Genomic DNA, 25,584 nt, shown 5'->3' on the forward strand with positions numbered 1-25,584 from the left:
CTCTAACCAGAGCATGGTTCCTCGTTCCACACTCGCAGTCACTATGATATACATCTCCCCCTCCTACCCTCTGATGGATTGTTTCCTCTGTTATACCCTGCATAATCCAATCTTCAATCACCTCCAATAGCCATCTGAGAATACCTTTGCGTGCACATGCAGAAAGTACATCACCTGTATTTTTACCTCCTATACCAATAACTTCCAAGGCCTTAAGAATTCCTTCCAGATGAAGCGGCAACTTATATACACTTCTTCCAGTTTATTATACTGCACTCATTGCTCATAGTGAGGTCTCCCTCTGATTGGGAAGTCCAAATGCAGATTGAGTGCACTTTGCAGATCTCTTCTGTTCAGTGTGACAGCGTGGCCCTGAGCTTGTGGCCTGTCATTTTAATCCCCTATCTTGTTGTCATGTTGACATCTTTGTCCTTGGCCTCCTGCACAGTTCCAATGAAGTCAAATAGAAGCTTGAGGAACAGCACCTCATCTTTCCATTGGACATTTCACAACCTTTCAGCTCAACATTGAGTTTAACATTTCAGACTGTAAAATCGTTTCCCCTATTTTGTTTCTTTTTTTTGCACTTTCCAGTTTCTCTCTTATTTTTACTTTCAGTTGGCAGCACAACTGTCCAAGCCAGACCTTTTGTTTTTTTTTCCCTGTCACCATTTCCTTTGGCCTTGGGAGACAAAACTCTTCTGTCACTCAACCTCCTCTGTCATCCTTTGCCTTTGTTCTATCCATCCATCCATCCATTCATCCATCTATCCATCCATCCATTCATCCATCCATCCACCATTTGCTCAAATCCCATTACATCTCTTAACTTTTCTTAGTTATGATGAAAGGATATTGACTAGACCTCTCTTCGTAGATGCTGCCTGACCTATTGAACATTTCCATCATCTGCAGTATTCTGCTTTTCAATAAATAACATATGTACTTTGGCAATGCAAAAGGCATGATTCCAGAATCGGAATTGCTGAACAATTATGAATAATACATCTGTAAATTCCTTACCTATTTCTTTTAATGTTTTGAGGCAAAAAATCATTTTGTCCTGGTGATATTTCTTTATGAAGTTGCAATATTTCATCCAAGAACATATTTTGACCAATACTAAATCCACTGACATTTTCCCCTTGAATTATCTTGAGTTTTCACATATTGCTAGTATTTGTCCCCATTCTTGTCTGTGAAAATGAAGACAAAATATTAATTTGACATGTCTGCTGTTGCCTCACCTCACCTGCATCTCTCTGCATTCCCATGTTCGCTTTCATAACATATTTGTTTTTCTCATAACATATTTGTTAAATAAGACCCTCAGGAATCGAGTAAAGGGAACTGACTCAAATGGGAAAAGAACAAGAATTTTAAGTTAGATGAACAAACTAGGGTGACTGAATAGAGAAACTGAAGGAAAGAATTATTGCAGACATTCAAAATTGTGAAATAGGAATAGATAGTAAGGTCAATAGCCCAAAAGGCATAAAGTTTATGATAATTATTTTAAGAATTCAGGAATGAGGTGAGGAAATATAGTTTTGTGGTTTTTGAGTTGCTAAGAATTGTTATGATCTGGAAAGCATTGCCTAAAAGGATGATGGACACAGATTCAAAGGTGAAATTAGATATATATTTGCAAAGGAAAATAATGCAGTGTTATCGGGAAAAGTGGCTATAGGAACTGATTATATGTGAAGAACTAGCATAATCTGAAAGGGTCAAATGGCCTAGAGTAACACACTAGACTCTGTTCTTCCGGTTAGCTTTGACATTCCTTTCATATTTATCATAATCTTTTCTGAATTTTGTTTTCATTAGGCTAAAATAACTTATTTTTTAGGAAGGATGGAGGACTATCTGTACAGCGATAAAGATATGTTCAGCACAACATCATGGGTCGAAGGGCCTGTTCCTATGTTGTACTGTTCTATGTTCTATAAAACAGGCAATATGGAGTTAGAGAAAGAAAGCATCTTTAAATTGTTTAACTTCCCCTGATAGGCCATTTCTGAATTTTGAGAGTTTCCCTTCATAAAGAAGCATTGTCGTTAGAAATATGTGGGTTTCTGTGCTCTTTCTCTGTTTGTAGTGAAGAATACAATGTACCTACTCTTTCACTCTGATTTTAATAACTCCTGCGCCGCAAAATTGAGAAGAGACTAATCTGCTAATTTTATACTTTAACCACACCTAGCCTCTGAAAGAATCGATACATTTGCCCTACATCCAAATATAATTAGTTTTCCTGATGGTTACTGTGATATCTATATACCGGAATTCATCTTGTGTAAATCAAAGGAGTTGAAGTTTTGCAGTAAGAAGAGAAGTCTCTCTTCGTACATAGAGACAAGAAGGGTTCATCCTGTCTCTTTGTGTCATTTCATACTGGGGTACCTACAGCTTTCTTTGGTTTGTGGTTAATTTTATGTGCTGCTGCTACAAGTGTGACATGGTCTCTTTCTTGGCAATCATGACCCCTTTATAAAAATGGTTTGGTTGAATTCCCACATGTTTCTTCATGTGCTTACTGTGGGTGAATTTTCTGAGTTTCTCTTCCAACTCTATAAGTGCATCCAATTATCAGTAGTGTTCAACTCAATGTGGCTGATTTATTTTTTCTCAATGCTTGTTTTGAGATTTCTCCCATGCTTTTTCATCTTCTTACAAGCTTTCTCACTCGACTTTCGGTAACTAGAAGGGATTTGAAGTACATTGCTTGCTGCTTCCTGTCATCACTGAGTTTCTGTTGTGATATTTCCTCCACCTTTGGGGTCAGATTACTGTATCAGCCTCAAGTTTCACCCATTGCACTGTACTCTGGGCTTCACTTTGAGTGCTTCTTGCCACTTGCCTCGGACTCTGTGTGGATCTGATCGCTGTTGTCCTTACATAGTGATGTGAGATCCTGACTCATGTGAGTGAAAATGAAGAGGCCTTATTAAATGTAATTATTTACAAGGCATCATGAAAGAGGGCTTCCTATCTGGTATCTTACAGACTCAGTCCCATTTGTTCTCACATCACTACAGCATAGCTCCTTTTGTATTCTAAGATTGAATGCATAATTAACCCTTTACTCCACAGTTATTGTTGTTGATTATGCCAATCTATGATTCATCTTCAACTGTATGCAGGTGGTGGAAGGATACTCTTGTGTGATGACTTTCTCACACATAGCACATTAGAGGTCAGATTGGTCTGAAGGCTGATTTAGCCTTGATGACCTTTTCTTTGACAATGTGGATATGATTGGGTTGAGCTTTGTCTTGAAGCTGAATCATTCTTTTGCTATTTTTCTTCCTGTTAAAAGTAACATGCCCTGTATGTCAGTTGTGATGCCACAGACTTTTTTATACATATTTAGTCTGTTTGTCAAAAGAAACTAAGAGGGGAAGGAGAAAACAATTATTGAATCTTAATTTCCAGCTAAATCAGTTGACTGGAGTTTAAGGAGAAAGTGAGGACTGTAGATGCTGGAGATCAGAGTCAAAAAGTGTAGCGCTGGAAAAGCAGAGCAGGTCAGGCAGCATCCAATGAGCAGGAGAGTCGACATTATGGGCAAAAGTCCTTCATCAGGAATGTGGGGGAAATGAGAAAGGACACTGAGAAATAAATGGGGTGGGGTAATGGAGCAAGGTAGCTTAAACTGGAGTTTAAACCTTGCAGATAATTATTCATCTGTATTTGTTTGATGATTTATTGTGATGTTGACACAAAAATTACCATTATGTTGAGGAAAATCTCACACAAAAACATTAAAGTTACTTGTGGGGATGATTCCTGACTGTGATATATCTTCTTCCGTGATTTCCATTTTCTTTTCCATAATATATTGGTCTGACTAAAATAATTGCTGAAAATGTGTTGCTGGAAAAGCGCAGCAGGTCAGGCAGCATCCAAGGAGCAGGAGAATCGACGTTTTGGGCATGAGCCCTTCTTCAGGATTCCTGAAGCCTAGTTAACATATTACTATGGGGCACAGTCTCCATGTTACTATGGGGCACAGTTTCCACATTACTATGGAGCCCAGTTTACACATTACTATGGAGCCCAGTTTACATATTACTATGGACCACAGTTTCCATATTACAATGGACCACAGTTTATGTATTAGGGGATCCCTTTTAGGACAGAGTTAAGAACTTTTGTCTCTCAGAGGATTGCATGACTTTGGAACTCTCTGCTTCAGATGGTGGTGAAGTCAGGGTCTTTGAAAGTTTTAGAGGCAAAGGAGACAGATTCTTGTCAGGCAAAATAATCAAAGGTTATTCAGGGTGAGAAGGGAATGGGGAATGTGGCATTTAAAAAACAAGCTGATGAACTCTGACCTTATGAATGGCATAACAGGTCTGAGGGGCTGAATGGCCTACTACTGTTCCTATTTTATATCCTCCTATGTCATTGCTCTTTCTTCTTCTCCTCCTCCTAAGACTGAGCAGGCAATTGATTTGGGGTATCTGAAAGCAGAGGATCATCTGAGGAGGCATAGAGTTTGGGTGAAGGACTAACTCTATGCTTTGGTGAATTGGGAAGAAGAGGTCCATGATGACACCATGTACAGCTTGCTCAGCATTCAAAATCTGGGTCAGCTGGGAGTTCAGAAGAGGCATAAGGAACAATAGTCAATCATTTTGATGACATCGGATGTCATGTACACTGGGCCCATGATACTGAGAATCAGCTCCTCCTTCCTTGCCCCCTGCTGGGTCCGCTGTGCACACCTCCACCATGAGCTAACTCATTCTAAAAGGGGGAAATAATGTCTGTGATCATGTAGCATGAATGGTATGGCTGCCTAGTTGGCAGCAATGCAATTAGGGAGTGATCTGCATGAGGCTGGTAGCACTGACAATTGTGTAAGGGGTGAGGTGGAGTATCTGGATGTTTGGCATGACTGCTGACTGCAAGGGATTGGTGTTGGTGAGTGATGGTGGTAATGGTGTAGTGTGAAAGGTTGGTGAAGGAATGGGGAGGAGAATTGGCTCATGGGCTGGAAACAGTGAATGGGGATAAAGGGTTCTTTTTCAGGCTGGCTACCCATGACCAGAGAGCTTCCACAGGGACTAGTGCTAGGATTGCAATTGTTTACAATATGCTTATTAATCATGTCCTAAAGGAAGGAGGTGAATATACTGGAGCTGAATTTGTAGATGATAATAAAAAAGATGGAAAGGCAGTTTGTAAGTGGTAAACAAACAGTTTACCGAAAGATATCAATAGGTTAAATAAGGGGCAAGAATTTGGCAAATGGAATATAATGTGGGAAAATGGGAAATCATTCATTTTGGAAGGGAGAACAAAAGAATGATTATTTGAAGAGTGAAAATCTGCAGAAAGCTGCAACACAATGGAACTTGGGGATACTTGTGCACATAACACAGAAAGCTAGCACACAAATGCAGTCAGTAGTCAGGAAGGCACATGGAATGTTAACCTTCTTTGGGGTTGGACTATGAGAATAGACAAATCTTACAGCAACTGAACAAGATGCTGGTGAGACCACATCTGGAGTATTGTTAGCAGTTTTCATCCCCTTATATAAGGAAAAATATCATTTCATTTGAGGCCAGGTTTACAGGGATGATGGCGGGATTGTCTTGTGAACAAAAGCGAAACAGGTTGGGATTCCCTGGTTTCAGCAGAATGAGAGGTGATCTCATTGAAAGATACAGGATTCTTAAGACACTGGACAGGATAAATACTGAGATGGGGATGTTTCGCCTCACGGGAGAGCCTAGGTCGAGAGGCCATAATCACAGAATGACAGAGTGTCAATTTAAGACTAAGATGAGGAGGAATTTCTTCTCTCAGATAATCATGAGTCTCTAGAACTCCTTACCACAGAGCGGTATGGGGGCCAAGTCTCTGCATTTTTAGGGCTGAGGTACATGGATTTTTAATCAGTAGGGGAATCAAGGGTTATGGGGAAAGGGCAGGAGAGTGGAATGTCAGATCGGCTGTGATCATATTGAACAGCAAAGCAGGCTTGATGGCCGAACGGCCTATTCCTATTCTGATTTCTCATGATCTTATCAATTGCAAGATGCAATCCTAAACTTGATTGATTGCATAAAATCTTGAGGACCTCAGGCCCTGACACCTGGATTCAATCTCCTTGACCACGAGATCCCACTCCCGATTGAATGTTGCCCCCTGCCATGGGACCACAACCTTTCTCCTTCCATTCCACTGCACAATTACTACTTCAAGTTACACAACTGGAATATCCTCTTTGCCCATATAGTGGTCCATTTCACTTGTTTAGAAATGCAGCAATAGTATTCAGCAACAGTCTCATACCATTCAGTGCAGCTTATCTTTGCAAGGGACAGACTGCTTTTAAGGACAGCAGACTGGCTGCACCAACTGCTCTCAATACAACACAGCTGAGACTCTGCAAGCTGTGGAAGATGCTTTGACCCATGATACACCTCCAAGTTCCACACTTGGAAGGCAGGGAAATGTTAATTGGTCAGAATTGTAGCAAAATAATTTGGGATGATGCGCCTTAAATCTGTGACGGAATAATCAAGCTAAAACACATAAAAGGAGAAAAACAAAATCTGGGGAAAGGATTTATAAATTTCCTGAACTTGTTGATTTGAGCGCAAGACAGTCATGTTCCTGTAAAAATGAAGGACAGGAATGGCAGGATTTGGGAACCTTTGCTGATAGAGGAAATGATCAACTTAATCCAAAAAAAAGTATACCTCAGTTCTAAGCAACTAAAAACAGACAATGTCTATGAAGAATGCAGAGAAAGTTGGAAAGAGCTCAGACAGACTGCTGAAAGGGGTGATGAAATGTCCTTGGTTAGAATGGTTAAGGAGAATCCCGACATTTTATATCTATGTTAGGAGCAAGAGAGTAGCTTGGGAAAGAATGATTCAAGGATGAAGGAGGGAAATTGTTTGTGGAACCACAGGAAATGGGTGAGATCCTTAAATGGGTACTTTGCATTAGTATTCACCAAAGAGAGGGATGAGAGAGATGTTGAGATTAGGAAAAGGTGTGTGAATACTCTCAAGCAGGTCAACACAATGAAACAGGAAGTGTTGAAATGTATTAAAGTAAATAGGTCCCCAGGGCCAGATGGGTTCTAAGCCAAGATACTGAGAAAGGCAAGGGAAGAAATAACAGGGGCCTTAACAAATCCTCTTTGGCCTCAGGTGAGGTTCCAGAAGACTGGAGAATGGCTAATGTTGTTCCATTGTTTAAGATGGGAAACAAAGATAATCCAGGTAATTATGGGCTGGTGAGCCTGATGTCATTAGTGGGGAAGCTGTTGGAGAAGATATTGAGAGGCAGGGTTTATTCACATTTGGAAGCGGATTGACTTTGGGTTACTGATAGGCAGCATGGGTTTGTATGGGGAAGACTATGCGTCGCTGAAAATGTGTTGCTGGAAAAGCGCAGCAGGTCAGGCTCCTTGGATGCTGCCTGACCTGCTGCGCTTTTCCAGCAACACATTTTCAGCTCTGAGATTCTCCTGTTCCTTGGATGCTGCCTGACCTGCTGCGCTTTTCCAGCAACACATTTTCAGCTCTGAGATTCTCCTGCTCCTTGGATGCTGCCTGACCTGCTGCGCTTTTCCAGCAACACATTTTCAGCTCTGATCTCCAGCATCTGCAGTCCTCACTTTCTCCTCGAAGACTATGCGTCACCAACTGGATTGAGTTTCTTGAGGAGGTGTCAATGATTGATGAGGGAAGGGCAGTGGATATTTTTTAATGGACTTTAGTAAGGCATTTGCTGGTAAAAGGGTAGAGTCTCATGGGATCTGGGATGTGCTGGCTCGATGGATAGAGAACAGGCTTGGTCATAGAAGGTAGAGAGTAGCAGTGAAAGGATGCTTTTTGAATGGAGTTCTGTAACTAGTGATGTTCCACAGGGATCAACCTTTGTTGTTTCTGATATATGTAAATGATCTAGAGGAAATGTAGGTGGTCTGATTAGTAAGTTTGCAGAAGACACCAAAGTTGGCAGAGTTGCAGATAGCGAGGAGGTTTGTTAAAGGATACAGAGAGATGTAGATACGTTGCAGCTCTGGGTAGAGAAATGACAGATGGAGTTTAATCCAAACACGTGTAAGGTGATGCATTTTGGAAGATCAGATTCAGATGCAAATTATATAATAAATGGCAAAACCCTTCGGAGCATTGACATACAGAGATATCTGTGCTTACAGATCCACAGATCTCTGAAAGTGGCAACCCAAGGTGGATAAGGTGGTCAACAAGGCACACAGCATGCTTTCCTTCACCAGCCAGAGCATTGAATATTAAAGTTGGCAAGTAACGTTACAGCTGTATCCAACTTTAGTTCAGGCAGCATCCGAGGAGCTTCAGCAAAATCGACGTTTCGGGCAAAAGCCCTTCATCAGGAATAAAGGCAGAGAGCCTTTTGATCCAGAATCTGGTTTCCAGCATCTGCAGTCATTGTTTTTACTTTGTTGATTTTAACCCTACTACGAATCCTCTTGCAAGGATGCCTGCCTTGAAGAAGTTGGCATCCTTGCAAGAGGATTCGCAGTAGGGTTAAAATCAACAAAGTAAAAACAATGACTGCAGATGCTGGAAACCAGATTCTGGATCAAAAGGCTCTCTGCCTTTATTCCTGATGAAGGGCTTTTGCCCGAAACGTCGATTTTGCTGAAGGTCCTCGATGCTGCCTGAACTGCTGTGCTCTTCCAGCACCATTGATCCAGAATCTGGTTTCCAGCATCTGCAGTCATTGTTTTTACTTTGTATCCAACTTTAGTTAGGCCACATTTGGAATATCGCAGGCAGTTCTGATAGCCACACCACCTAAAGGATGTGGATGCTTTGCAGATGGTGCAGAGAAGGTTTACCAGGATATTGTTTGGTCTGGAGGGTTTTAGTTATGAGGAGAGTTTGGATAAACTCAAATTGTTAGCAATGGAAAGACAGAGGTTGATGAGCGACCTGATAGAGTTCTACAAAATTATGCGAGGCATAGATAGGGTGGATGTTCAGAGGCTTTTTTCATGCTAGATAGGTCACCTACAAGACTGCACAGGTTCAAGGTGAGAGATGGAAAGTTTAGGGAGAAATGTGGGAAAAATTTCGGTGCCTGGAACACACTGCCAGTGAAGGTGGTGGACGCAGGAACATTAGCCAAGTTTAAGGTATATCTTGATAGACACATGTACGGGAGGCAAACAAAGAGATAGAAACTGTGTACGGGGAATAAGTAGTGGGTCTAAATAAAGATTAGGAATCGGCACAGGCTTGGTGGGCCGAAAGGCCTGTTGCTGTGCTGTGTTATATTGAATTGCATCGTATTATTGTACAGTATTGTCTAACTTATTATTCTTCAAAACTGTAAAACTATAATAAAGATCCTTGAGACTAACATGGAGCTAAAATCATTCTCCAGAACTTATTTTTTACGCTGACAAATGTGAATGCTGGAAGTAAAATTACTTTAATAAAAAAACAGACTTTACAGATTCAAAAGCGATTGGAGTATACAGCATTTGAACAGTAATCCTAACGTTTTTCCATATTTGCCTTGATTTTGTAGTTATGCCAGATAGTTTGCAGAACATTTATCTTTTAGTCTCCAACAGCAAAACTGCATCAACCAGGGATATAAAGCTTTGTATATAAAACAGAGACTTATAGACCTTGAATTACAGTGTAGAACAGGAAATGTACATTTTTTGGTTGGCCCACACCAAAAGGGAAATGAAGAGGCCCCATCAGGCCTAGTACAGTTTTTGTTTATCTGTCCAACTGGCTATGAACCAGACATGCTAATCCCCCAAAGAACACTTTTAAGTACTCATTCATGCAGGACAACACCAACAAATGGCTTTAATCCTCTGGTTGCCCACACGCTAATGAACATCTGCTAATGTTCCTCACAAGTTCAAGGACTTTGTGGGATCTGGGGGAAGGGATTAAAAATGCTGTGTGGACACAAAGAAAAACAGAGATAAGCTGTTTTTGTGTTTGCTGTAGTTACTGCTGGCTATGGAAGGTAACCCTCCTTGTAACACCTTATATTTGTATCCGATACCTGCCTGGCAAATTATGATCTCTCCGCTCAGTGGAAAAACTCTACAAAGCCAGTAGGCTAATCAGTATCGCAGAATAATTTTGGCTTCCTATCTTATGGAGGCTTATAAATTCATGACGGGAATAGATAGCAATGGTCGTTTCCATAGGGTGGGAAGTTCAAAACTTGGTGTTTTTCAGGTAATAGAAGAAAGTTTTAAATAGGACATGAGGGGCAACTTTTTACAAGGGTGGTTCATGTGTGGAACAAATTGGCAGAGAAAGTGGTGAATACATGTACAGTTACAACATTTAAAAGACATTTGGATAAGTTCATGAATAGGAAAGGTTTGGAGGGATATGGGTCAAATGCAGGCAAGTGGGGCTAGTTTAGTTTGGGAACATGATCGGCGTGGACTAATTGGACCGAAGGGTCTGCTTCCATGCTGTATGACTATGACCATGACTCTACAGCTCATGACAGCATTATACAGTGCACTAAGAAAAGAAAATAGGTAGCAGGAATAAACCACCAGTTACAAAGGTTGTCAGTTTGAAACTGAAATCTTAAAGAAGTTATTGTAATATTACTCATCTACCTTTATAGGAACATAGGAGCAGGAGAAGACTATTCACCCATTTTAGCCTGCTCTGTCATTCTAGATAATGGTTGACCATAACACCATATATCCATTCCCATTAGAAATCGATCCAACTTTGTCTTGAACTTAATTAATGATTGATGTTCCACAGCCCTACGGGGTAGAAAAGTCCAAAATCTCTGAGTGAAGAAGTTCCTCTTCATCTCAAGTCTAAATGGCTTTCCTTGCATTCTGAGACCATGTTTCCTGTTTCTAGACCACACGGCCAGGGGAAACATCCCTTTTGCAGTCTGTCTATCCCTCTCAGAATTTTATATATTTACGTCAGATTGTCTCTCAATCTTCTAAACATCGAAGAACACTCAGAAACCCCAACCCCAGTGCCCCAGTTTCCTCAATCTCACCTCATAGAACACTCCCACCATCTGAAGAATCAGTTTGGTAAACCTTTACTTCATTTTTTCAGTGGCAAGTATGTCCTTCTATAGGCAAGGGGTCCAGAATTGCACACCAGTTCGATACAAAGCCTCTTTGGTCCTGAAATCTTGCAATGTTAGCTAACATACTATGTGGCCTCTGAATTGCTTTCTGAACCTACATGCTAGCTTTTGGTGACTTATGAACAAAGATTTCCAGGTTCCACAGGACATCAAGACATTCCGATCTCTTCCCCTGCACCTGTGTTCCTCCTATCATTGTGCAAAACATCACATTTATCCCCATTATGTTATATTCCCTATGCTATTCCCTTGCCCACTCATTTGAACTGTTTCAATCCCCTTGAAACCTCTTGGCATCCTCCTCACAATTCACATTTCCACCAAGCTTTCCATCGTGTCCAAACTTGGAAAACATTACAACTGCCCCCCCACATCTGTTGTTCATTTTTATAACCAGAAGTTCTTTTACACAAAACTGAACACTTTTTTCCCCAACTACAAAGCATTTGCGTTACTTTGCACCTTTAACCACCACCAGCAAATCACCACTGTTTCCAATTAATTATCAATTTTACATGCAATGTCCAGCAAGGGCAATGTTATAACACCAAAGGTGAGGGAGAAAGGGAGGGGGCTTCATCAAAATGGAGTTAAAATGGTCTGCCCATGTCGAATTCATTGATACAGATTGTGATATTGTGACCAGCTAGAGTCCAAGCACTGAATCTTGCAATATCCCACTAGTCACAGCCTGCGAACTTGAGAAATACCTACTGACATTTGATTAGATTAGATTAGATTACTTACAGTGTGGAAACAGGCCCTTCGGCCCAACAAGTCCACACCGACCCGCCGAAGCGCAACCCACCCATACCCCTACCTTTACCCCTTTAACCTAACACTACGGGCAATTTAGCATGGCCAATTCACCTGACCCGCACATCTTTTGTGACTGTGGGAGGAAACCGGAGCACCCAGAGGAAACCCACGCAGACACGGGGAGAATGTGCAAACTCCACACAGTCAGTCGCCTGAGTCGGGAATTGAACCCGGGTCTACAGGCGCTGTGAGGCAGCAGTGCTAACCACTGGGCCACCGTGCCGCCCACGCTCTCTTCAATTTGCCTTTTACCTCTTCCTCAATCCATACAAATATATTATGATCACTTTAATTTTGTTTACTGACCTCCTGCATGAGACATCATGAAAAACTTTCTGAAAACCCACATCCGCTCAATTCCCCTTATTGATTCTGTTTGTAACATCGCAAAAATCATCAGATTTGTCAAATATGATTTCTCCATCATAAATCTGTGTTGGCTGTGTCCAATCAGATAATTATTTTGCAAATATCCAAGATCACACCCATTCTAATATTGTATTTTCCCTGCTACTAACACCAGGCTAACAGGTCTATGGTTCCTCCTGTATCTCCTTTTCTTAAATGGCATGGTTACATTTGCAGTTCCAATCTACAGACACCATTGCAGAATTAATGCAATTTCAAAACATGATCACCAATGTCGACACTACCTCTGTAGCTGTCACTTTAAACACTCCACGGTAAATGTCCTGGGTATTTAAAAACTTTCAGTCCCTAAACACTGAGTTCTTAATTATGTCTTTGCCCGTAATAGACCCATATTTGTCTTTGCTGATCTTTTCTTTCTGCGTACCTATTGAAGCTTTTACATTCTATTTTAATGATCCTTGCCATCTAAAATGGCCTGTGCTCTAGTTGGTTGGTCAACATCTTGCTCCAGAAAGCAATATTGAACAAAATCCAGGAATTCTTCCTCTACAGCATTGGTGCCCATTAAATTTATCCAGTCTAGATTGAAATCATGCAGGTTCCATGCATTCCCCTTGCTATATGCACCTTTAATTTTCTAATTTATATCACACTAAACATTACTTCTGTTTTATGGCCTATAAGACCATAAGATACAGGAGCAGAAATTAGATCATTCACTCCATCGAATCCACTCTGCCATTCAATCATGGCTGATGAGTTTCTTAACCCCATTCTCCTGCTTAATCCCTGTTCCTCTTGACCCCCTTAATACTCAAGAACTTATCTATCTCAGTCTTAAGTATACTCAAAGAATTGACCTCCACAGCCTTCTGTGGCGATGAATTCCATAAATTCATCACTCTTTGCCTGAAGAGGTTTCTCCTTATCTCTATTCTAAAAGGTCTTCCATTTACTTGCAGACTATGCCCTTGGGTCCCAGTCTCTCCTACCAATGGAAACAACTTTCTAACATCTACTTTGTCAATGCCATTCAATATTCTGTAAGTTTCAATTAGATACCCCCTCATCCTCTAAACTCCATTGAGTGTAAACCCAAAGTCCTCAAACGTTCCTCATATGTTAAGATTTTCATTCCTGGGACCATTCTCGTGAACCTTCTCTGAACATGCTCCAGGGGCAGTACATCCTTCCTGAGATATGGGGCCCAAAACTGGGCACAATACTCCAAATACAGTCTGACCAGAACCTTATAGAGCCTCAAAAGTACATCCCTGCTTTTATATTGAATTCCTCTCAAACTAAATGCCATCAATGCATTTGCTTTCCTAACTACTGTCTCAATCTGCCTGTTTCCCCTGAGAGAATCCTGGACTAGAATTCCCAACTCTCTTTGCATTTTAGACTTCTGAATTTTCTGCCCATTTAGAAAATAGTCCATGCCTCTATTCTTCATACCAAAGTGCATGACCTCACACTTTCCCATGTTATACTCCATCTGTCACTTATTTGCCCACTCTCCTGACTTGTCCAAATTCTCTGCAGCACCCCCCCCCCCACCTCCTCATTACTACCTGGCCCTCTACCTATCTTTGAATCATCTGCAAACTTAACCAGAATGCCCTCAGTTCCTTCATCTAGATTGTTAATGTATAAAGTGAAAAGCTGTGGTCCTAATACTGAGACTTACAGAACACCACTTATCACCAACTGCCACCTTGAGAAGGACCCTTTTATCCCCATTCTCTGCTTCCTGCCAGACAGCCAAGCTTCAATCTATGCTAGCATCTTGCCTCTGACACCATGGGCCCTTATCTTACTCAGTAGCCTCCTGTATGTCACCTTGTTAAATGCCTTCTTGAAGTACAGGTGGATAACATCCATTGACTCTCCTTGGTCCAACCTGCTCGTTACTCTCTCAAAAAATTCCAGAAGATTTGTCAGGCATGACCTCCCTTTGATGAAACCATGCTGACTTTGCCCTATATTACCATACATTTCCAAGTATTCAGAAATCTCATCCTTCTCAATGCATTCCAGAATCTTACCCATGACTGGTTAGGCTAATCAGTCTGTCATTTTCTGTCTTAACCTCACTGCCTTCTTAAACAGAGGTGTCACATTAGTGATTTTCCAGTTCTCTGGGACCCTTTGTGATGTGAGCGACTCCTAATGCCTCCACTATCTCTTTGGCTATCTCCCTCAGAACTCTGGGATGAAGGCCATCTGGTCCAGGTGATTTATTCACCTTCAGGCCATTCGGTCTTTCGAGCATCTGCTCCTTAGTGATGGCCACCATACTCAACTCTGTCCCATCACTCTCTTAAATGTTTGGGATATTATGGTTTCTTCCACCGTGAAGACTGATACAAAGTAATTATTCAGTTCCTTAGCCATTTCCTTGTTCCCCAAGACTGTCTTTGCTTGCCATTTTCCAGCAACCCAATGTCCACTTTTGCCTCTCTTTTAGCCTTTATTTATCAGAAGAAACTCTTACAGTCTTCCTTTATATTACTGGCTAGCTTATCCTCGTACTTAATCTTCTTCCTCCTTATTTCTTTTTTGTTGCCCTCTGTTAGTCTTTGTAAGTTTCTCAATCCTCTGGTTTCCCACTGCCCTTCACCACACTATCTGCTTTCTGCTTTCCTTTTATGCTATCCCTGACTTCCCTAGTCAGCCATAGTTGCCTCATCCTCCCTGTACCATGCTTCTTTTACCTTGGGATGAATCTCTGCTGTGTCTCCTGAATTACTCCCAGAAACTCCTGCTATTGCTGTTCCACTGTCTTTCCTGCTAGGCTCCTGTACCATCAATTATACCCAGCTCCTCCCTCATGTCACTTGGTTGCCTTTAATAAGCTGTAATACCGTTACCTTTGATTCTATTTTCTCCCTCTCAAATTGCAGAGTAAATTCAATTATATTATGATCACTGCTTCTGAAGGGTTCCTTCACTTTAAGCTCCCTCAAGTCTGCCTCATTGCACAACACGAAACCCAATATTGCCTGTTCCCTTGTGGGCTCCGCCACAAGCTGCTCCAAAAAAGCCATCTCATAGACATTCCACAAATTCCTTTTCTTACAATTCACTACCGACCTGATTTTCCCAGTCCACCTGCATATTGAAATCCCCCATGACCACTGTAACTTTGCTTTTCCTACACATCCTTTCAATCTCCTGGTGTATCGTGTGTCCCAGCTCCTGACTACTATTTGGAGGTTGGTACATAACTCTAAATATGATTTTTTTAACCTTTGCGGTTCCTCAATTTTACCCACATAGATTCTACACCATCAGACCCTAGTTCGTTTCTTACTATTGATTTAATTTCATTTCTTACAAATAAGGCAACCCTAACCTCTCTGCCCACCTGCCTATCTTTGCAATAGAATGTAAATCCTTGAATATTCAGTTCCCAATACTGATCCCCTTGCAGCCATGTCTCCATGATACCCAGCATGTCATACCCGCCAATTTTGATCTGCGCCACAAGCGCATTTACCTTATTCCTTATTCTGCATGCATTCAGATATCACACCTTCAGTCCTGTACTAATCACCCTCTTCTCATTGTCATTCATTTGTCCACTGTGCTTGAAGTTTGATTGCTAACCCTTTCCATACACTCTGTCCTACTTCAGCTTGTGCTGGAGATATTCATCACCTCTCCTGAGAACCGCACTCTTTCCTCCTTTAATACGGGTGTTTTAATTTCTCCGATAACTGAGCGTGCTCCCCCCATACCCCATTTAGTTTAAAGCCCTGTCTACAACCCTAGTATGCCACTCCACCATGTTTGCTGCTCCTTGCTGTTGCTTAACTCGATCCAAACAGATTCTATATCCTGATCTTGCAATCAGAAATTCTCTCAGCACATTATTAAATCACTGATCCTCTCATTTATTATTCCAACCTCCTTTTCTTTTTTTCTGATCCTTCTGAAATGTAGAATATTCTTTCGTATTCAGTTCTGGGTCTTGGTCAGTCTCTTGCCATGACTGCAGGGAGGCTATGGTGATGGTATTATCAATAGACTATTAATCCAGATACTCAGATAATGCTTTGGGGACTCAGGTTTGAAGCCCTCCTGCTTTTTTAACACTATTCCGTAATTTGACCCTGGCTGATTGTAGAATTGGATTCTGCTTTTCTACTAAACGCAACTATCTTTGGTTTTTGGAGTTATAGAATCATGGAGTTCTACAGTTTGTAAACAGACCCTTTGGTCCAACTTGTCCATGTTGACAAGGTATCTTAAACCGAACCAGTCCTATTTGCTGTGTATAGCCCATATCCCTCTAAACCCTTCCTATTCAGGTACCTGTCCAAATGTCTTTTATATGTTGTAACTGTAGCTGAGTACTGCCTCTATCTGAATTGTCTCTGAGGTTTCCTCACCATCTCTCCCCCTGCCTAGTTTAAAGCCTCCCCAACAGCACCAGCACATCCGCCCATTAGGATATGTGTCCTAACCCTATAGAGTGTAACCTCACCTCCTTGTACAGCTCCCACCTGCTCTAAAACAGGCAAACATACAAAATGGGAGGGGAAGTGTGAGCTGTCTTTGCCATTCAATAAGATAATAGTCGATGTGTTCTTGTTTCAAATTCCATATCCGCATTTGCCCTCAATAACCTTTGATTTCCCTACCTGATAAGAATTGATCTACCTCTGCCTTAACAATACTTCACGACACTGACTCCACTGTCTTCTGACGCAGTTGCACATTCTCCTGAGAAAAAAAAATTCTTCCTCAGCTCTGACCTGAAAAGGTGATCCCTAATTTGAAAATAGTGCTCCTTGTTTCTGGACTCACCCACTGAGGGAAAAACCCTTCCTACACCCAACTTGCCAAGATCATTCAGGATCATCAAACACCCCTCCTCACAGTTCTAAACTTCAGTGGTAACAAGCCCATCTTGTTCAACCAATGCTCAGGAGACAACTCACTCATTCCACACAGAAATTTATTAAGCCTCTCCTGGACTATTCCCAATATATTTCCATCCTTCCTTAATTAAGGAGACCAAACTGTACTCAGTACTCGAGTAGTCATCTCAACAGTGCCTTCTATAACTGCTACATAACATCCTTACTTTTATGTTCAATTCCTTTTGCAATAAAGAATAGTATCCCTTAATTCTGTTCTGTACCTGTGTGCTAACATTTTGTGACTTATACCTTATCTTTGATTTTTGGAGTTATAGAATCATAGATTTCTACATCCTCTGCAGCTCGGAGTTGCACAGTTGTTTTCCATTTAAGTAATACTCTGCTTTCTCATTCTTCCTGCCAAAGTAAACAACTTCACATTTTCTCACACTATATTCCATCAGAACTGTCCCAGTGCCCTAGGGATTTCAAAGACCTCCATCCTACATATTTCTTCCAGCCATATGTTCATTCACTCAATCTTCCACCAGCATGTGGTTTAAGGAGCAATCCTGACATGACTGCTTTAGAAGTCCCATTTTTCAGTGCATTCCCAGATTCCTAACTTCCACTCCCAAGCTCTCATCCTTTTCTCTACCTATTCCATTGGTGTCAATGTGGACCACAGCTTCTGGATCTTCACCCTCTCCGGAAAGAACATCCTGTAGCTTCTCGGTGACATTCTTGATGCTAAGGAGTGAAATCCTTTCACTGTTATTAGCATGAATTTTTATACCTCAAAGCTATACAAGGTTTCCAGATACTTGGATAATGTGTCTAGCCATATTTGAGCCTCACATATGAGAAAGTAATGGTGGAGTGGCGATGTCTCTGGGCTATCAATGCAGATCCCCACTCTAATTACATTTTACATTACATTTTTTTACATTACATTACAGTGTGGAAACAGGCCCTTCGGCCCAACAAGTCCACACCGACCCGCCGAAGCGCAACCCACCCATATCCCTACGTTTACCCCTTACCTAACACTACGGGGAATTTAGCATGGCCAATTCACCTGACCTGCACATCTTTGGACTGTGGGAGGAAACCGGAGCACCCGGAGGAAACCCACGCAGACACGGGGAGAATGTGCAAACTCCACCCAGTCAGTCGCCTGAGGCAGGAATTGAACCCGGGTCTCTGGCGCTGTGAGGCAGCAGTGCTAACCACTGTGCCACCGTGCCGCCCTAATGTTCTGGGGATAAAGAAACATAGAATATTGTGTGGGAAGAGGACACTTGGTCCATTGGATCTGCACTAACCCTCTGAAGAGTATCCCACCCGGACCCAGCCCATTACCCTATCTCTGTAACTACCATGGCTAACCCACCTAGCCTGCACATCTTTGCACTGTGGGAGGAAATCGAAGGACCTGGAGGAAACTCAGCCAGACACTGGGAGAACGTGCAAACTACACACAGAATCACCGGAGGCTAGAATCAAACCCAGGTCCCTGGCATTGAGATGCAGCAGTGCTAACCACTGAGCCACTGTGCTACCCTAAAGTGTTTAAGACCTACCATAGCAATTGGGTTATTTGGATTTCAATTTTTAAAAAAATGCCTGGAATAATAAGCTAGCTTAATGATAATCATTGTCAATTGTTATTAAAAACCCATCCTGTTTGGTAATGCCCCTTTTTGAAATAAATCTGCCATCTTTATCTGGTTTGGCCTACATATGTCTCCAGACCCTCACCAATCTGGTGGACCGTTAACTGCCATCTGAACAGTTAGGATGGTCAACAAATGCTGGCCTCGCTAATGATATCCGCATCCATGAATGAATATTTATAAAAAAACAATCCTGCTTGTTTTAAACAGCATCTTGAAATGCTTTGTATAAAGGCAATGACGGGATTTAATTGGCCCTCCAACCTTGCAACCTACCACTGCATTTTAATTCTTCTTTCCTCTTGAAAGTCTCTGTTTGAAACATGTATTCACCTCTTAAATCTATGTCTGTATTTCACCCAACTCTGTGCTTGAATACTTCCTATCAAGCTTCCACCCTGCTATTGTTGTAGATGAAGCAGAGCCACAGCTCTTCCTTGTGAGCAGCATATACTGCTGCCATCCTCTTTCCTGATGGCAGTCTACAGAGGGGCTTGGTTGGCCAAGTGTGACAGAACAACCTGTTAATCGAATGAGAAGAGGTTCTTGCCTTGAAGGAGGCAATGGTCTAGTGGTATTATCACTGGATCCCAGAAACCCAGGCAATGCCTGGGGACCTGGGTTCAAATCCTGTCATAGCAGCTGGTGGAATTTGAATTCATTTGAACAAAAGATTATGGAATTAATAATCCAATTGTCAGGGGGAAACGCCCATCTGGTTCAGTCATGTCCTTTCAGGAAGGAAACTGCCATCCTTATCTGGTCTACATGTGACTCCAGACCCACAGCAATGTTGTTAACTCTTAACTACCCTCTGGGATGGGTAATAAATGTTGGTCTTGCAAGTGATGCTCTCATCCTGTGAATGAATAAAAAATTGATAAAATAAAACTAGAAATGCTAGAGAAATGTTGGGTCTGACAGCATTAGGGGAGGGGGAAAGAAATTTAACATTATGACCTATTTCAGAACTTCTACTTCTACTTAAGTTTCTCTCTCCTCAGATGCTGCCAGACCTCTTGAATTGCTCCAGTATTTTCTGCTTTAATTCAGATTTTCAACATCCACCATATTTTGCATTTATTTAGCATAATAGGCACCAACTCAAGAAAAGAGTATCTCTTAATCCTCTATCATTGTAATGCAGTTATCTAGTTTTCCTCTGATGTAACTTGCTATCTTATTATCATGTATCTTGTTAGTCAAGAACAAAACTCTTTTGATAAGACTTTTTCTGGTCATCTTTCACAACTTAGTATTAGGACATTTCTAGACCAATACCAAAGAAGATGGTCTGGTGGCAGAAGATTGTTTCAGAACCAGGTGCTATTTGTGGGCATTTCTCACAAAATGGTGGCAGCCATTGGGATTTCATCTAACTACCTTATATCGTGTAGCCATGTAACATGAACTGTTTCCAGATTGAAGAAATCATCAGCAGTGCAAGAATCCACAGCCAAGAGATGAAAGATTTCTAGCAAAAGTGGGCTGCCTCTTTACAACTTCAGCAACTTTTGAAAAGAGGAACAGAGCTGGTCAGCCTCTATATGGCTTTGAAAGAGGCCTTTCAGTCCATCATTGAAGATTCTGGTTTGAATGACTGTAAATTGAGAGAGGGGAATGTTCAAGGAGAACTGGGTCTTCTCACGCACCAGTCACTGAATGTAAACATGCAGTAAGCAGTAAAGAGAGCAAACTGTATGATGGCCTTCATAGCAAGAGGATTTGAGTACAGGAACAAGGATGTCTTGCTGCAATAATGCAGGACATTGGTGATGCCACATTCGGTGTACTGTGTTCAGCTTGGTCTCCTTATTTGAGGATAGATGTTCTTGCTATGAAGTAAGTGCAGCGAAGATTTACCACATTGGTTTTTGGGGTGGCAGGACTGATGTATTAGGAGAGATTAAATTGTTTCGGATTATATTCACTGAGGTTTAGAAGAATGAGGGGATGTCTTATAGAAACCTATGAAATTCTAAAGGACAGGTTAGATGCAGGAAGGATATTTCCAATGGTGGGGGAGATCAGTCATAGCTTATAGATATAGGCCAAACATTTTCAGATTGAGGTGAGGAGAAATTACTTCACCCAGAGAGTGGTGAGCCTGTGGAATTCACTATTACAAAAAGTGGTTGAGGCCAAAACATTATGCGTTTTCCAGCAGGAGGTGTATATAGCTCTTAGGGCTAAAGGGATCAAGGGGAGGGTGTGATTAGGGCATTGAGCTTGATGAATAGTCATTATCATAATGAATAGCGAACCAGGCTCGAGGGGCCGAATGGCCTACTCCTGCTCTTGTCTTCTATGTTTCTATGTCTATGTCAGCTGAATAAACCAGACACCTACTCTAATTCCACTTTCCAGTGCCTGTTCCGTAGCCTTTCGCCAAATATTACTTTCAGGCATAGATCCAGATTCCTTGTGGATTTCTGCCTCCATCACCAAACAGGGCAGTGAATCCCAGAAAACCTCCACCCTCTGGGTAAAAAATATTTCTTTGTGTCCCATTTAATCCTGCCTTAAATCTGTGCCCCCTGGTTATTGCTCGCTCTGCTGGTGGAAACATGACTTCCTTGTACGCCACTTATTACTTTGTACGCCTCAATCAAGTCACCCCAGCCTCTCCTGTTCACGTGAAAACAACCCTAGCCTATCCAAAGCTTCATCATATCTGGAATTTCCAAACCTGGAAACATTCTTGTAAATATCCTTTGTATTGTCATGCGATAAGTTATAACCTTCCTATAAAGTGGAGACTAGAAATGTTCACTAAACACCAGCTGTGACCTAAGCAGTGTCTTCTCAGCTCCAGCATTACATCCCCGCTGTTATCATCAATATCTTAACCAATGAAGGATGCATCCCACATGCCTTCTTGAAAACATTATCTACTCATCTGCCACTTTCCAGAGGAGTGTAACCATGTACTCCAAAGTCCCTTACTTCCTGTACCCTTCTCAATATCCTCTCTGTTTATTGTGTATTCATTTGCTTTGTATGACATTCTCAAATGAATAACCTAGCACTTATTTGAATTGAATTCTATTTGACACTTTGCCACCCACTCAACCAAATTGGTGATATACTCATATTGTCGACAACCATCCTTTGCACTCTCAACTAATTGGCCAATTTTGTCCAGAACAATAACTTGTGTCATCTGTAAACGTTTGAACCATACCTCTGACATGGAAGTTGACATCATTAAAATATACCACCAGGAACCCAACACTGAACCCTGTGAACACGATTGTAAACTGCTTTCCATTTGTAAAAATGTCCATTGTCCATTACCCTTTGTTTCCTGTCACTTAATCAATTTTAGATCCAATTTTCTACATTCCCCTGTGTCCTATGGGTTTTGATATTTATGGTCAGTTTGCTATGTGAGACCTTGTCAAATGCCTTTCTAAAACTTATATAGACAACATTCACTGCACTATCCTCCTTAATTCTTCTTGTTACCTCCTCAAAAATTCAAAGGTGGTAAGACCATGCTGACTATTCCTGATTAAGCCAAGCCTTTCCATGTAATTGGTAATCCTATCTCCCAGTGTTGATTCTCCTAATCTGCCCACCACTGAGAACCTGCGTATGCCTTTCTTAATCAACAAGACCATAAGATCATAAGACATTGGAGCAAAAATTAGGTCACTCAGCCCATTGAGTCTGCTCTGCCATTCAATCATGGCTGATAGGTTTCTCAATCCCATTCTTCTGCTTTCTCCCCTTAACCTTAGATCCCCATTACAATCAAGAACCTATCTATCTCCTCCTTAAATGTTTTCAATGACCTGGCCTCCACAGCCTTCTGTGGCAGCGAATTCCATAGATTCACCACACTCTGGGTGAAGAAGTTTCTCCTTATTTATGTTCTAAAAGCTCTTCCCTTTACTCAAAGGCTGTGCCCTCAGATCCTAGTCTCTCCTACAATGGAAGCAAACATCACTTCAGAGCAAGAAAGTGTGTTTTGCTCTAAAAAGTTTGAAATTTGATAAACAAATTCAACCATCTCAGTAGACATCTATTGAATAAAATGACTTCAAGGAAAAGACTTTACAAACCTCATAGAAATGGTCGCTGAACTCAAGCAGATGTTTGTACCATTGAATCAGTTACGTTGTGTTTGATAAATCTTTCACATTGATGTCATAGGATTAGAAGATCTCTTGACTTATCCTTCACCTGTCACAATATCTTCAGATTTTGAATTCATCAAGAAAATGAGGAAAGCCCCCTTTAACCAAAAGATGATGACATGATAGGCTTGGAGATACTCATTGAGATCTAATTTGCAACAAAGTTGAAAAGAGAAGATCACTTCTCACACCTCAACATTCATCTTCTATTGGACATTCCAAAAAAAATTCAAAGACTCTCTAAATATGATGGTGATCCAATGTCAACATTTATACAGCTTCACAGTAAAAGGTGGTGCTGAAATAAAAGACCCACCAGTTGTTCCAGATGTCAATGTTCAACATTCTTCCTGAAGCAGGATATCACTTACAGGTCTAAATTTATTAAATCAGAGACTTAGCAGGGAGAAAGGATACTTGTAAATGATATATTCTTGTCATACATTTTTATATTGTGGGGTACATTTGGGAGAAAGAAAGTTAGCGGGAGGGAGTAATGTTGTATAAGACAGTTGGCCTGAAAATGTTAATTGTGAAGCCTATGTCTGCCACTGACTTACTTGTATATGATTGCATCTTGGAGGAGCTAGTCAGTTCTAGTTGTCATTATAGTTGTTTTCACCTGTTAATCTTAAATCTAATATTAATAACCAGTAATTTAGGCTATCCTGGCATCCCTAAGGACGTACTCATGCCTTCTACTAGTGTATTGGAGCTCCCCAGTCTAACTTTAAAATTGTTATCTTTTTACAATGTAATTTACCTTTCGCATTACTCAAGAACAAGCGTCCTCTGCCAGGACTGTGTGGTCACTCTTTAAAAATTTCAAACGATACTTTATTCATAAAAAATAACTTTATATATATACATAGTCACAAACGCAGTTTGGTTCTGTACAGTAACATATCAAGAAAACGAATAAACATTGGAGTTTGACTCTATCAAAACAAACAAAAGGCACCTCTTACTTAAACCAAGCAATATTTACATGTATTTGAGGCACCAGGAGGGTCTGATAAATGAATTGACCCCCACTTAACTTTGGTAGGAAGCCCTCAGCCAGTGGAATTTCCCCACTGTGCCTTGGCAACAGCTGCCCCAACATTTAATGCATCCCTCAGCATGTAGTCCTGGACCTTGGAATATATCAGTCTGCACACTCGCTCGAGCTCAACTCCTTGTTCTGGAAGACTAACAAGTTTTGGGCAGACCAAAGAATGTGCCAGGACTGTGGTCATCTTCACCACTTAGTAACAGAATGTCATCGGACTAAGCATAAAGACTGATTGGTAATAGCATATCTATCTAAAGAAAATCATTTTAGAACCAGGCAGTAACTGTGGGCATTGCTCACAATAGTGTATACTCCAAGCCCAGTCTCCTCACCAATTGCCCTTTTACTCATTAATTTGCATTGTTTCCAGATTGTAATGCCTTAAAACGTAAAATTCTCAAGATGCATTCAAAGCCCTTCATGACCTTTGTTCTCTCTGTGGCCTCCTTCAGCCCCATAACTCCTGAGCTCTCCAACACTTTGTCTCAGGCCTTTTGTATGTCCTCCCCTCTTTTTGCACTGTACTTTCAGTCCCTTCTCTCTCTCATGCTGAAATTCCCTTTCACTTCTTCGTTAAGATTCTGTTTAGAACCATTTTGTGACCAAGCTGCTTAAACCAGGTTATTATTCTTAAAATGATTTTCTTTGAATTTCTGTTCGCCTTTTTTATGTCTCTGTTGATTTCCTTTCAGATTTGTGCGACGGTAATTCTTCCCCCTCTTTATTTTGTTTATTTCCTCCTTCCCCCGTTGAACCAGGAATCTTGACTGATTCCCCACCCTCCCTCAAAATTGGAGTTGAGATCTTTTCACCAGTCTCGATTATATCAACAAACACACCATGGATAAAGAATTGATTCAGGATCATATTGGTCTGTATGGAACAGCAACATAACGCTAGAATTATCAATGTGTGGTTTTGAGGACAAATAACATTTAAGAAAATTTAATTTAGTTAATTTAAAACAAATGGAAAATTCTCTGTTTAAATGAGGTATGCCGTATGAACGTACATTAATATTGCACAAGGTAATTTCCAGGCACTGTTATCTTGGTCAATGGAGGCCTTGGACAAATTTCTAATGTTGCACCTGTTTTTTTTCCCAACCTCATTCACCTACTTGCTCTCATTCATCTAACTGTGAAGTTGCAAAAATCTTATGCTGCCCATCAGCTGAGTAAGGTACAGGCACTGTCAGATGAAAGAGAACTTGCCTTTTTCTCACAATTTGGTAACAAGATATTCACTTTTCCACTCTAAATGTCCAAGGTTGTTATCTCATGACAGCAGCTCAATGACTGGGATGGTTTTGAGCCAACTACAAATGTGAACACTTCTAGGACTGTCAATGGGTCTTGGCACTAAACCACTGCACTTGTATCGCACTTTACAACATCAACACAATTGTAGGCTGGATGAATTGAGTTTCCCGTTCCCAAGTCTCACTAACAGTAGTATATAATGTTTGCATTCTGTGACTGAGGAAGGAGCTGCTTTAACATTCACAGAACATA

The sequence above is a fragment of the Chiloscyllium plagiosum genome, chromosome 7, assembly GCF_004010195.1.
Source record: "Chiloscyllium plagiosum isolate BGI_BamShark_2017 chromosome 7, ASM401019v2, whole genome shotgun sequence".
In the NCBI taxonomy this organism is placed as follows: Eukaryota; Metazoa; Chordata; class Chondrichthyes; order Orectolobiformes; family Hemiscylliidae; genus Chiloscyllium; species Chiloscyllium plagiosum.